This window comes from Tribolium castaneum, unplaced genomic scaffold, assembly GCF_031307605.1.
Source record: "Tribolium castaneum strain GA2 unplaced genomic scaffold, icTriCast1.1 ptg000022l, whole genome shotgun sequence".
In the NCBI taxonomy this organism is placed as follows: Eukaryota; Metazoa; Arthropoda; class Insecta; order Coleoptera; family Tenebrionidae; genus Tribolium; species Tribolium castaneum.
The window spans coordinates 1,292,350-1,306,443 of record NW_026986634.1 but is presented as its reverse complement, the minus strand read 5'-3'; the positions used below and the strand labels follow the sequence as shown (position 1 = coordinate 1,306,443).

Below are 14,094 nucleotides of genomic sequence, written 5' to 3'. Positions count from 1 at the left end.
AAAAAAAGTGCTTTAACAGAAAATGTCTTGTGATTTAAAATACACTTAATTTAATGGGTCCAATACTTTATTAGAAAAAAAAGGAGGAGGCATAAAAGTCACTGAAGTCTTCAGAGTCGATTTTAAATGCTGCATTTTCGTCTTTGTCTCAAACATTGAAAACTGAATTACATTTTTGTTCAGTAACAGTTACAGTTTTCTTATTGGTTTTTTGCTTATATCTCGAAAACAGTTACTCCTATAAAAATAAAAATAAATAAAATGTTTAAAAAACCGAAATTAAACTAAATTAATTAAGACTAACACTTTAGTAGAGGAAAAAGGAGAAGACATAAAAGTCACCAGTCTTGAGAGTCGTTTTTAGTCGTCATATTAATAACAATAACATTAATAATAATAATACTAATATTACTAAATTTGCTTATATGCAAGCGCTTAATTAAGGTAACAGTTTCTTGCTTATATCTCGAAAACAGTTACTCCTATCAATTTTTACCTTTTTACTAAAATTAAAGCTGATAAAATTTTCTTCAAAATCGTTATTTGCATTTTTCATGTAGAACTAACCATAAGCAAGATATAAGTTTGAAAATGATTAATAATAAAAAAAAATGTGTTTTAACAGAAAATGTCTTGTGATTTAAAATACACTTAATTTATTGGGTCCAATACTTAATTAGAAGAAAAAGGAGGTGACAGTAAATGCTGCATTTTCGTCTTCGTCTCAAACATTAAATACTGAATTACATTTTTGTTTAGTACTCCTATCAATTTTTATCTTTCCTTCAAAATTAAAGCTGATAAAATTTTTTACAAAATAGTTTTTTGCATTTTTTTTGTAGGACCAACCGTAAGAAGAATCACTGATTAGAACACTTGTAGTAACGCTTCCGCGGCTACATCACGCACGAATTTTTTAAAGAGAACCAAAAAGCGCGCCCTCTTTCTAGTTATCTCTCAGCCCTACAGTTGGTACCTTTGAATTCGCCATTACGTTTAAAGACTTACCTATAACAATAATAAGCAAAATAAACGGTACCGGGAAATGTTTTATATCAGGGTGTGGTGGGAGTGATTCTTCGGATGAGGAGCCTCGCACAATTAAGATCGAACTTCACAGGTTAGTTTGATCTTTCAATTGTGCTACGGCTCCTCATCCTCTAATCACTGATTAGAACACTTGTAGATGTTTAAAGCTGTTTATTGCTTATTATTGTAAAGAACAAATTCGATTAAATCGAAAAAGATGCTATTGGCCTGAATGTCTCAGGACAGGATAGCATTACAAATGTTGTCCCCTGTTGATAAGGGGCGATTGTAGAAAGTTTCAAAAACACGAGACGTTGCTGTCCAACCAACATTTTGACGAATGATCTCTACTGAAATGCCCTTGCGGACAGCTGCAGAGGTTGCAGCATGACGAGTAGAGTGTCCACTAAAAACAGAAGTGTCAACGCCCGCTTCATGCAGGGTGTTCTTTATCCATCTGCTAATAGTGTTTGTGCTTGCTTTCTTAAACGGCTTCTTCGTTGTAATAAATAGGAAATCCTCCGAGTTGCGTAACTCTTCGGTCCTATTGATATAGGCTTGGATCGCCAAAACAATGCATGATTCGGGCTGAGCTGTAAAGTATTTATATTTCATAACTGGATAAATTCCTGTTCGTAAACTTATTTTGTGGATTCTGTAATTTTGATAGTGATGCCTGATTCTGATATTTGTATATTGGACAATTGAATGAGACTTAAGGTCTGGACCCTATGGGCTGAAATGAGAGCTAAAAGTGTGACTACTTTGGATGTAAGAGTTTCTAAACTCAATCTATCATAAGGAAATAAGGCCTGCAGATATTTTACTACTGGAGCAGGATCCCAGGTTGTTGAATATTTTGGCTTCGTTGGTCTTAACCTCATTATTCCCTTAAGATATCGTTTTAGATCACTATCGTTGCCTATGTTTCCTGATAACAATAAAGATAAGGCAGATCTATGCGAATTAAAAGTTCCGTAGTTATGGGACTTTGTAACTAAAAGCTGTTGTAAAAATTGGATAACTTGATGTGGTGTTGCATTGAAATAGTCTGTGTTGGTTTGTGTACAGTAGTCCCACCAAAGTTTATATGTGGTTTGATACTGTCTGAGTGTTGTGTGAGATATCGACCTAATCATCGTATCTACTGCTTCTTCTGGGAGACCTCTTTGTTGATACGCTTTCCGGAGACAATCCCTGCCATCAACGTAAGGGAATCTGCCAGTGGATGGGTTTGTCTGAAAGGGCATGACAATAAATTATAATTGGGTTCGAGTTGAATTACCCTATCCACTAGTATCTTATACAGTAGTGGATACCAGGGTTGAGAGGTCCATTTTGGGACAATAAGAATACCCCTAGCTTCATCAGTTATAATTTTGTTAATTGTTCGTAATATTAACGAGAATGGTGGGAAAGCATAAAAGAAAAAACAACTCCATGAAACTGTGAATGCATAAACTGCCATGAAATCAGGGTCTCTATGCCACGAAATATAATCCCTACATTTGGCGTTAATTTTTGAAGCAAATAAGTCAACCTCTGGTTGACCAAAATGATACACAACTGTATTGTAGTCCTGATTATTTAGTTCCCATTCTGTTTCAGTTGACTGGGTTCGCGATTCCCTGTCGGCTAAGAAATTGTCTTTTCGGATCGGGCAGTAAGCATTGCCTATGTTGGCCTCCCACCAGAGGAAATCTTTAAATAATGATTCTGAAATTGTCATCTTCGCATTATAATTAAGACCTGAGTTTTGTAGAGCAATAAACTTTTCTGTTTCAAAATGTTTTGTGTATAACCAGCCATACTGTACCGCTGGACAAATAGAAACTAGTTTTCCGATGAATTGAGCAAAAAATCTTATTTTGCATGTTTTATTACTTTTAAAATATGAAATATATCTTAAAATATCCGTTACTTTTTCTCTGGGTAATGATATTCTCATTTTAACACTATCAAAAACAAAGCCCAAAAATTTACATCTTTGTGATGGTTGACAGTTGGATTTTTCAAAATTTATAATAAAACCGAGGTTTTGTAATAATGTAATTAGGGTCTTTACATTATTTTGACAACTTTGTTCTGATTTCCCAAAAATCAAGAAATCGTCAAGATAAACAACACAAACTATATTGTGGATTCGTAGAAAACTAGTAACTGGTTTCATGAGCTTTGTGAATGCATAAGGGGCCGTTGATAATCCAAACGGCATACAAGTGAACTCGTATAACTGTTCCCTGAATTTAAAACGAATATATTTCCTATCCGACTTTCGTATTGGCAACAGAAAGTATGCATCCTTTAAATCTATAGTTGCCATAAAAATATTTTCTTTAATTAACTTTGTTACAGTTCTTGAATCCTCCATTTTGAAATGAGGAGGCTTTAAAAACCTGTTTAAGTGTTTTAGATTTAGTATGAAGCGTTCTGACCCATTTGGTTTCTTTACCAGAAAAAATGGAGAAATAAATTGGTTTGATGTTGGGATGCATTTTTTGACTGCTCCCTGTGTCATCAAAGCTTGTAAACATTCAATAATCGTTTTTGATTCCGTATTACTAAATTTTTGGTTGACTAAGCGTTTTGCTTGTCTTGGCTGATGTTGAAAAGGTATTGTGTATCCCTTAATCCAGTTCAAGATAACTTGATTATTTGTGATTTCACACCATTTTGAAGCAAAATCTTTAAGCCTGCCTGCTTGCGTTGTAGAACTTACCTGGACTACTTTTTGTACGTTTTCTGAGAGTAGCGCCCTGTTGACTTTTGTCCTACTCTCTGTGGACGAGTCGGGCTTCTTCGGTTTAAAGCACTACGACTTGTGTTTTTATTATGATATCCTAGTGTGCGTTGGGGTTGGGATTGTTTTACCCTCCCCTCACTTTTTGAAAACCTATGCTGGTTTTGCGATGTGGAGCAAGGAGCTTTCAGGTCTTTTGCTAACCTTTCTGCTGATTTTGCCGTACGTAATTCGTCTGCCATATTTGCTCCAAAGAGAAATTCCCTGGGCGGAACTTTAAGTGTTAATTCCTTGACCTGTTTTGAAAGAAGAGGAAACAAAAGATGTCTCCTTGTTTGAGACGTCGTAAAAACGAGGTCCGAAATAAGATTTGCCGAATCGGAAAGTAATTTACCCAGTTGTTTTTTAAATGGTTCGGGTAACTCAGTGGTACACGAAGCTATTAATTTTAAAGCCTCTGAGTGGGCTCCTAAGCTCGCTAACATCTGTGTTTGCGAAGCAACTTGGTATCTGTCTTTTTTAACCGAGGTTGTTGGTAAAATTGCTTCAACTTCTGTATTAAGAAGTGGAGGCTTAAAACCGCCGTTTGCGGGAGGCTGATATAATTTTAATAACTGACCTTTGTCCTCTTTTGGCAAACCATTAAACATCACGTGCGTCCAGCGTGTTACAACACTAGAAGGAACTGTGATATGAGTTACTGGTAATTTTGACGGGTCTTCGCCCAAACACTCCAGTATTTCCTCGGGTAATTCCTCATCGTTATGAATCACAAGAGCACTAGGGCTACTAGGAGAAACGAGAGCACTCCTTGCCGGGCTGCCTCGATCAGTACCATGAAAAATACTCCCTGAGGGAGTCGTCATTCGCGTATCCTGAGGACTACGCGGCGACCGAGATCTGTTATCAGAAAAACCTGAGCGCGACCTTGAATACCGCCGGCTCATCAAACGTTCCAACGTTTCCAGACGCTTCATCAGCTCCCGTCGAGAAACGTGTTTGTCCCGTGGCGACGAGGAACGGGAATGGCTTCGTTTATGTTTCCCCATTACCTAGCCCATAAAGGAGGTAAAAAGGTTACAAATTAATTAATACAAACGTGAATTTTCCAAATTTCTACGAGAAACTTGGTCCGTAACAAGCGTGATCGCAGCGCACGAAAAACGTAATGGCGAATTCAAAGGTACCAACTGTAGGGCTGAGAGATAACTAGAAAGAGGGCGCGCTTTTTGGTTCTCTTTAAAAAATTCGTGCGTGATGTAGCCGCGGAAGCGTTACTACAAGTGTTCTAATCAGTGATTAGAGGATGAGGAGCCGTAGCACAATAAGCAATTTGTGTCCAGACTGAAACGTAATTTGATTTTCTGGGCCTGAATAAGAAGTTTTCAGTTTCTTTGATGTAAGGTTTCTTGTTTGTAACAATGAATAAACGAAAATCATTGGTTTTAATCCAAACTGTGGCATAAATCGTTTTTTAAAGGCGAAATCAGACGTTTTGCCTCTGTTCAGTGAAAGTATACTGGTTTCAAAGCATAGAATCGTTTGAAATTAACAGTTCTCGTCAAGACTATAACGCAAATCTTTAAAGTGATACAAAAAAATAATTTACGTTATAGTTTTGACCAGAACTGTTAATTTCAAACGATTTTATGCCCCCAAACGAGAAAACTTTCACTAAACAGATGCCAAACGTCTTTGTTCGTTTTATAAAAGCGACTTATGTTACAGTTTAAACAAAAACAAATTATTTGTGTTGTTGTTGTGTCAAAATAATTTATTTCTAATGATTCAATGGAGCGAAGCGGGTAAACTTTTATAGGACAGATGCAAAATACCATATTACCACATAAATCATTATTTTAAAGCAAAGTATTAGCTTTTGCACATGTTCAATTAAAGTTTGCTTACTTCGAAGTATGTAATCGTCCGAAATATTTTTTTTTGTCAAAACTATAACGTAATTTGTTCTTTTGAGCTTGAATATAGAGTTTTCATTACGTTTTATAGTAGTTTACTCTACTCTAAGCATAGAATCAAACAGAGTAATCCGCTTTTGTTAAAACTGATACATAATTTGCTCTTATTTTCGAGAATAAGACGTTTTCAATATGCTTGATAAAATTTTTCTTGTTTATAGCAAGGAATCGTTTAAAATAAGCTGTATTTGCCTAAACTGATACGTAATTAGATATTTATGTATGGATACGAAGTTTTCAGTTTCTTTGACGTGAAATTTCTTGTTGCAAAAGGTAATACTTTGCTTTAAAACAACGCTTTATATGGTAATATGTGGTTTTGCATCTGCCCCATAAAAGTTCATTAGTTTCGAATCATAATTTCGTTTGAAATAAACAGTGCTGGTCAAAACTATAACATAAATTATTTCTTTGAGACGAAATTTAAAGTTTTCATTAAGTTTTATACAAGTTTACTCTATTCTAAGTAAAGGAGTAATCAGGATAAATTGCTTTTATCTAGAGTAATATATAATTTGCAGTTTTCAGCCAGAATAAGACGTTTTTAATCTTTTTAATGCAAGTTTTCGTGTTCAAAACAAAGGATCGTCTAAAATAAGCAGTTTTTGTCCAGACTGAAACGTAATTCGAATTTCTGTGCCTAAATAAGGGGTTTTCAGTTTCTTTGATGTAAGGTTTCTTGTTTGTAACAATGAATTAACAAAAATAATTGGTTTTTATCCAAACTGTGGCATGAATCAGCTTTAAGACTATAACGCAAATCTTTTGTTTTGTGCTAAAATTAGACGTTTTTAGTCAGTTTGATATAAGCTTTCTTGTTCAAAGCAAAATATTGTCGAAAATCAACCGTTTTTGTCTAAACTGAAACAAAATTCGGTGGTTTGTGTCCGAATACAAAGTTTTCAGATTCTTTAATGTTAGGTTTGCTGCTTCTAACAAAGAATCAACGAAAATATTTTGTTTTAATACAAACTGCAATATAAAATGTCTTTATAGGACAAAACATGATGTTTGGCATCTGTTTATTAAAAATTTACTCGTTTGGAAGCATAGAATCATTCCAAATAAGCTATTCTCGTCGAAACTATAATGTAATTAGTATTTTGTGCTAGAATACAGCGTTTTTCTTAGATTTATTAACAATTTTGTCTATTTTAAGCAATGAAACGAATAGGATTAGCTGCCTTTATCCAAAGTGATACATAAATTGCTCTTTTATGCCAGATTAATACGTTTTTAGTCTGTTCGATGTAAGTTTTCTTGTTCAAAGCAAAAGATCGTCTAAAGTAAGCCGTTTTTGTTTGAACTGATGAACAATTCAGACTGAGAGTCAACAAAAATAATTTGTTTTAATCCAAACTGATAATTTTTGACCCTATAAGAGTCCTATAAGAGTCCGAGATACGCCGTTCTCGTCAAGTCTATAACGTAATTCGTTTTTTTGTGTCAGAATACGACGTTTTCTGTCTGTTTAATATAAATTTTTAATAATAATAATAATAATAACAATAATAATAATAATAATAATAACAATAATAATAATAATAATAATAATAATAATAATAATAATAATAATAATAATAAAAATAATAATAGAAATAAAAGTAAGCTTAGTTTTCTAAGCAAAAATGAAGCTTATTTTGTGTGTTATATGAGCGGTTTCTCATTTCTATGCAAGAAATCATCTGTGATCTGTATTTTTAGGCAAGAAATTGTCTAAAATTAATAACTCATTTTAAAACTGGTATAAAAACATTTACTATACAAAAGTTAATAATAATAATAATAATAATAATAATAATAATAATAATAATAATAATAATAATAATAATAGTAATAATAATAATAATAATAATAATGATAATAATACTTATAATAATGAATTTCTTTCTAAATTAAAGCTTAGTTTTTCTAAGCAAAAATGATGCTTATTTTGTGTGTTATATGAGCGTTTTCTCATTTCTATGCAAGAGATCATCTGTGATCTGTGTTTTTAGGCAAGAAATTGAATAAAATTAATAACTCATTTTAAAACTGGTATAAAAACATTTACTATACAAAAGTTAATAATAATAATAATAATAATAATAATAATAATAATAATAATAATAATAATAATAATAATAATAATAATAATAATAATAATAATAATAATAATAATAATAATAGTAATAATAATAATAATAATAGTAATAATAATAATAGTAGTAGTAAAAGTAAGCTTAGTTTTCTAAGCCAAAATGAAGCTTATTTTGTGTTATATGAGCGTTTTCTCATTTCTATGCAAAAGATCATGTGTGATCTGTGTTTTAAGTTGTGTCAGAATACGACGTTTTCTGTCTGTTTAATATAAGTTTTTAATAATAATAATAATAATAATAATAATAATAATAATAATAATAATAATAATAATAATAATAACAATAATAACAATAATAATAATAATAATAATAATAATAATAATAATACTAATAATAATAATAGTAATAGTAACAAAAGTAATAATAATAATAATACTTTTAAAAAGGAAAAATGGAGCTTATTTTGTGTGTTACATGAGTGTTTTCTCATTTTTATGCAAAAGCTCATGTGTGATCTGTGTTTTTAGGCAATCTAAGCCATTTTATAGATTTTAATATTTAACAAAAATTTGCTTTAAAATAAAATGTTTGAAAAACCGAAATTAAACTAAATTAATTGTGTCTAACACTTTAGTATAGGAAAAAGGAGGAGACATAAAAGTCACTAAAGTCTTAAAGTTGTCTTTAGTCGTCATATTAATAACAATAACATTTATAATAACAATACTAGTAGTACTAAATTTGCTTATAAGCAAGCGCTTAATTAAGGTAACAGTTTTTTTGTTTTTTGCCTATATCTCGAAAACAGTTACTCCTATCAATTTTTACTTTTTCACCAAAATTAAAGGTGATAAAATTTCCTACAAAATAGTTATTTGCATTTTTCATGTAGAACTAACCATAAGCGAGACATAAGTTTGAAAATAATTATTAATTAAAAAAAAGTGTTTTAACAGAAAATGTCTTGTGATTTAAAATACACTTAATTTGTTGGGTCCAATACTTTATTAGAAGAAAAAGGAGGTGACATAAAAGTCACTGAAGTCTTCAGAGTCGTTTTAAATTGCTGCATTTTTGACTTCGTCTCAAACATTGAAAACTGAATTACATTTTTGTTCAGTAACAGTTACAGTTTTCTTATTGGTTTTTTGCTTATATCTCGAAAACAGTTACTCCTATCAAATTTTATCTTTCTTTCAAAATTAAAGCTGATAAAATTTCCAACAAAATAGTTATTTACATTTTTCTTGTAGGACGAAGCATAAACGAGTTATAGAGTTGAATATAAATAATATTTAACAAAAATTTGCTTTAAAATAAAATGCTTGAAAAACCGGAATTAATCTAAATTAATTGTGTCTAACACTTTAGTAGAGGAAAAAGGAGAAGACATAAAAGTCACTAAATGTTTCAGAGTCCTCTTTAGTCGTCATATTAATAACAATAACATTAATAATAATAATACTAATAGTACTAAATTTGCTTATATGCAAACGCTTAATTAAGGTAACAGTTTTTTGGTTTCTTGCTTATATCTCGAAAACAGTTACTCCTTTCAATTTTTAACTTTTTTTCAAAATTAAAGCTGATAAAATTTCCTACAAAATAGTTATTTGCATTTTTTTGTAGGACCAACCATAAGCGAGTTATAGAGTTAGATATAAATAATATTTAACAAAAATTTGCTTTAAAATAAAATGTTTAAAAAACCGAAATTAAACTAAATTAATTGAGTCTAACACTTTAGTATAGGAAAAAGGAAAAGACATAAAAGTCACCAAAGTCTTCAGAGTCGTTTTTAGTCGTCATATTAATAACAATAACATTAATAATAATAATACTAATAGTACTAAATTTGCTTATATGCAAGCGCTTTATTAAGGTAACAGTTTTTTGGTTTCTTGCTTATATCTCGAAAACAGTTACTCCTATCAATTTTTATCTTTTTACTAAAATTAAAGCTGATAAAATTTCCTACAAAATAGTTATTTGCATTTTTCATGTAAGACTAACCATAAGCGAGATATATGATTGAAAATAATTAATATTTAAAAAAAAAGTGCTTTAACAGAAAATGTCTTGTGATTTAAAATACACTTAATTTATTGGGTCTAATACTTTATTATAAGAAAAAGAAAGTGACATAAAAGTCACTGAAGTCTTCAGAGTCGTTTTTAAATGCTGCAGTTTCGTCTTCGTCTCAAACATTGAAAACTGAATTACATTTTTGTTCAGTAACAGTCACAGTTTTCTTATTGGTTTTTTGCTTATATCTCGAAAACAGTTACTCCTATCAATTTTTATCTTTTTTTCAAAATTAAAGCTGATAAAATTTCCTACAAAATAGTTATTTGCATTTTTCTTGTAGGACCAACCATAAGCGAGTTATAGAGTTGGATATAAATAATATTTAACAAAAACTTGCTTAAAAATAATATGTTTGAAATACTGAAATTAAACTAAATTAATTGTGTCTAACACTTTAGTAGAGAAAAAAGAAAAAGACATAAAAGTCACCAAAGTCTTCAGAATCGTTTTTAGTCGTCATATTAATAACAATAACATTAATAATAATAATACTAATAGTACTAAGTCTGCTTATATGCAAGCGCTTTATTAAGGTAACAGTTTTTTGGTTTCTTGCTTATATCTCGAAAACAGTTACTCCTATCAATTTTTATCTTTTTACTAAAATTAAAGCTGATAAAATTTCCTACAAAATAGTTATTTGCATTTTTCTTGTAGGACCAAGCATAAGCGAGTTATAGAGATGGATTTAAATAATATTTAACAAAAATTTGCTTTAAAATAAAATGTTTGAAATACTGAAATTAAACTAAATTAATTGTGTCTAACACTTTAGTAGAGGAAAAAGAAGAAGACATAAAAGTCAATAAAGGTTTCAGAGTCGTCTTTAATCGTCATATTAATAACAATAACATTAATAATAATAATACCAATAGTACTAAATTTGCTTATATGCAAACGCTTAATTAAGGTAACAGTGTTTTGGTTTCTTGCTTATATCTCGAAAACAGTTACTCCTATCAATTTTTATCTTTTTACTAAAATTAAAGCTGATAAAATTTCCAACAAAATAGTTATTTGCATTTTTCTTGTAGGACCAAGCATAAGCGAGTTATAGAGATGGATTTAAATAATATTTAACAAAAATTTGCTTTAAAATAAAATGTTTGAAATACTGAAATTAAACTAAATTAATTGTGTCTAACACTTTAGTAGAGGAAAAAGAAGAAGACATAAAGGTCACTAAAGATTTCAGAGTCGTCTTTAATCGTCATATTAATAACAATAACATTAATAATAATAATACTAATAGTACTAAATTTGCTTATATGCAAACGCTTAATTAAGTTAACAGTTTTTTGGTTTCTTGCTTATATCTAGAAAACAGTTACTCCTATCAATTTTTATCTTTTTACTAAAATTAAAGCTGATAAAATTTCCAACAAAATAGTTATTTGCATTTTTCATGTAGGACTAACCATAAGCGAGATGTAAGTTTGAAAATAATCAATATTTAAAAAAAATGTGCTTTAACAGAAAATGTCTTGTGATTTAAAATACACTTAATTTATTGGGTCCAATACTTTATTAGAAAAAAAAGGAGGTGACTTAAAAGTCACTGAAGTTTTCAGAGTCGTTTTTAAATGCTGCATTTTCGTCTTCGTCTCAAACATTAAAAACTGAATTACATTTTTGTTCAGTAACGGTTACAATTTTCACTTTGGTTTTTTGCTTATATCTCGAAAACAGTTACTCCTATAAATTTTTATCTTTTCTTCAAAATTAAAGCTGATAAAATTTCCTACAAAATAGTTTTTAGCATTTCTCTTGTAGGACCAAGCATAAGCGAGTTATAGAGATGGATTTAAATAATATTTAACAAAAATTTGCTTTAAAATAAAATGTTTGAAATACTGAAATTAAACTAAATTAATTGTGTCTAACACTTTAGTAGAGGAAAAAGAAGAAGACATAAAAGTCACTAAAGATTTCAGAGTCGTCTTTAATCGTCATATTAAAAACAATAACATTAATAATAATAATACTAATAGTACTAAATTTGCTTATATGCAAACGCTTAATTAAGTTAACAGTTTTTTGGTTTCTTGCTTATATCTCGAAAACAGTTACTCCTATCAATTTTTATCTTTTTACTAAAATTAAAGCTGATAAAATTTCCTACAAAATAGTTATTTGCATTTTTCTTGTAGGACCAAGCATAAGCGAGTTATAGAGATGGATTTAAATAATATTTAACAAAAATTTGCTTTAAAATAAAATGTTTGAAATACTGAAATTAAACTAAATTAATTGTGTCTAACACTTTAGTAGAGGAAAAAGAAGAAGACATAAAAGTCACTAAAAATTTCAGAGTCGTCTTTAATCGTCATATTAATAACAATAACATTAATAATAATAATACCAATAGTACTAAATTTGCTTATATGCAAACGCTTAATTAAGGTAATAGTGTTGTGGTTTCTTGCTTATATCTCGAAAACAGTTACTCCTATCAATTTTTATCCTTTTACTAAAATTAAAGCTAATAAAATTTCCTACAAAATAGTTATTTACATTTTTCTTGTAGGACCAGGCATAAGCGAGTTATAGAGATGGATTTAAATAATATTTAACAAAAATTTGCTTTAAAATAAAATGTTTGAAATACTGAAATTAAACTAAATTAATTGTGTCTAACACTTTAGTAGAGGAAAAAGAAGAAGACATAAAAGTCACTAAAGATTTCAGAGTCGTCTTTAATCGTCATATTAATAACAATAACATTAATAATAATAATACTAATAGTACTAAATTTGCTTATATGCAAACGCTTAATTAAGTTAACAGTTTTTTGGTTTCTTGCTTATATCTAGAAAACAGTTACTCTTATCAATTTTTATCTTTTTACTAAAATTAAAGCTGATAAAATTTCCAACAAAATAGTTATTTGCATTTTTCATGTAGGACTAACCATAAGCGAGATGTAAGTTTGAAAATAATCAATATTTAAAAAAAATGTGCTTTAACAGAAAATGTCTTGTGATTTAAAATACACTTAATTTATTGGGTCCAATACTTTATTAGAAAAAAAAGGAGGTGACTTAAAAGTCACTGAAGTTTTCAGAGTCGTTTTTAAATGCTGCATTTTCGTCTTCGTCTCAAACATTGAAAACTGAATTACATTTTTGTTCAGTAACGGTTACAATTTTCACTTTGGTTTTTTGCTTATATCTCGAAAACAGTTACTCCTATAAATTTTTATCTTTTCTTCAAAATTAAAGCTGATAAAATTTCCTACAAAATAGTTTTCAGCATTTCTCTTGTAGGACCAACCATAAGCGAGTTATAAAGTTGGATATAAATAATATTTAACAAAAACTTGCTTAAAAATAATATGTTTGAAATACTGAAATTAAACTAAATTAATTGTGTCTAACACTTTAGTAGAGAAAAAAGAAAAAGACATAAAAGTCACCAAAGTCTTCAGAATCGTTTTTAGTCGTCATATTAATAACAATAACATTAATAATAATAATACTAATAGTACTAAGTCTGCTTATATGCAAGCGCTTTATTAAGGTAACAGTTTTTTGGTTTCTTGCTTATATCTCGAAAACAGTTACTCCTATCAATTTTTATCTTTTTACTAAAATTAAAGCTGATAAAATTTCCTACAAAATAGGTATTTGCATTTTTCTTGTAGGACCAAGCATAAGCGAGTTATAGAGATGGATTTAAATAATATTTAACAAAAATTTGCTTTAAAAAAAAATGTTTGAAATACTGAAATTAAACTAAATTAATTGTGTCTAACACTTTAGTAGAGGAAAAAGAAGAAGACATAAAAGTTACTAAAGATTTCAGAGTCGTCTTTAATCGTCATATTAAAAACAATAACATTAATAATAATAATACTAATAGTACTAAATTTGCTTATATGCAAACGCTTAATTAAGTTAACAGTTTTTTGGTTTCTTGCTTATATCTCGAAAACAGTTACTCCTATCAATTTTTATCTTTTTACTAAAATTAAAGCTGATAAAATTTCCTACAAAATAGTTATTTGCATTTTTCTTGTAGGACCAAGCATAAGCGAGTTATAGAGATGGATTTAAATAATATTTAACAAAAATTTGCTTTAAAATAAAATGTTTGAAATACTGAAATTAAACTAAATTAATTGTGTCTAACACTTTAGTAGAGGAAAAAGAAGAAGACATAAAAGTCACTAAAGATTTCA

General features: G+C 29.3%; 1 long non-coding RNA gene across 1 annotated transcript; it reads right to left on the bottom strand.

The window, feature by feature from the left end:
• Positions 1–1,180: 1,180 nt before the first annotated feature.
• Positions 1,181–5,088, bottom strand: LOC135265250 (uncharacterized). Its single transcript, XR_010335846.1, has 2 exons — positions 3,749–5,088; positions 1,181–2,267 (listed from the first exon to the last, which is right to left on the bottom strand). It is a non-coding gene; the product is annotated as an uncharacterized LOC135265250 (long non-coding RNA).
• Between the last annotated feature and the right edge of the window lie 9,006 nt (positions 5,089–14,094).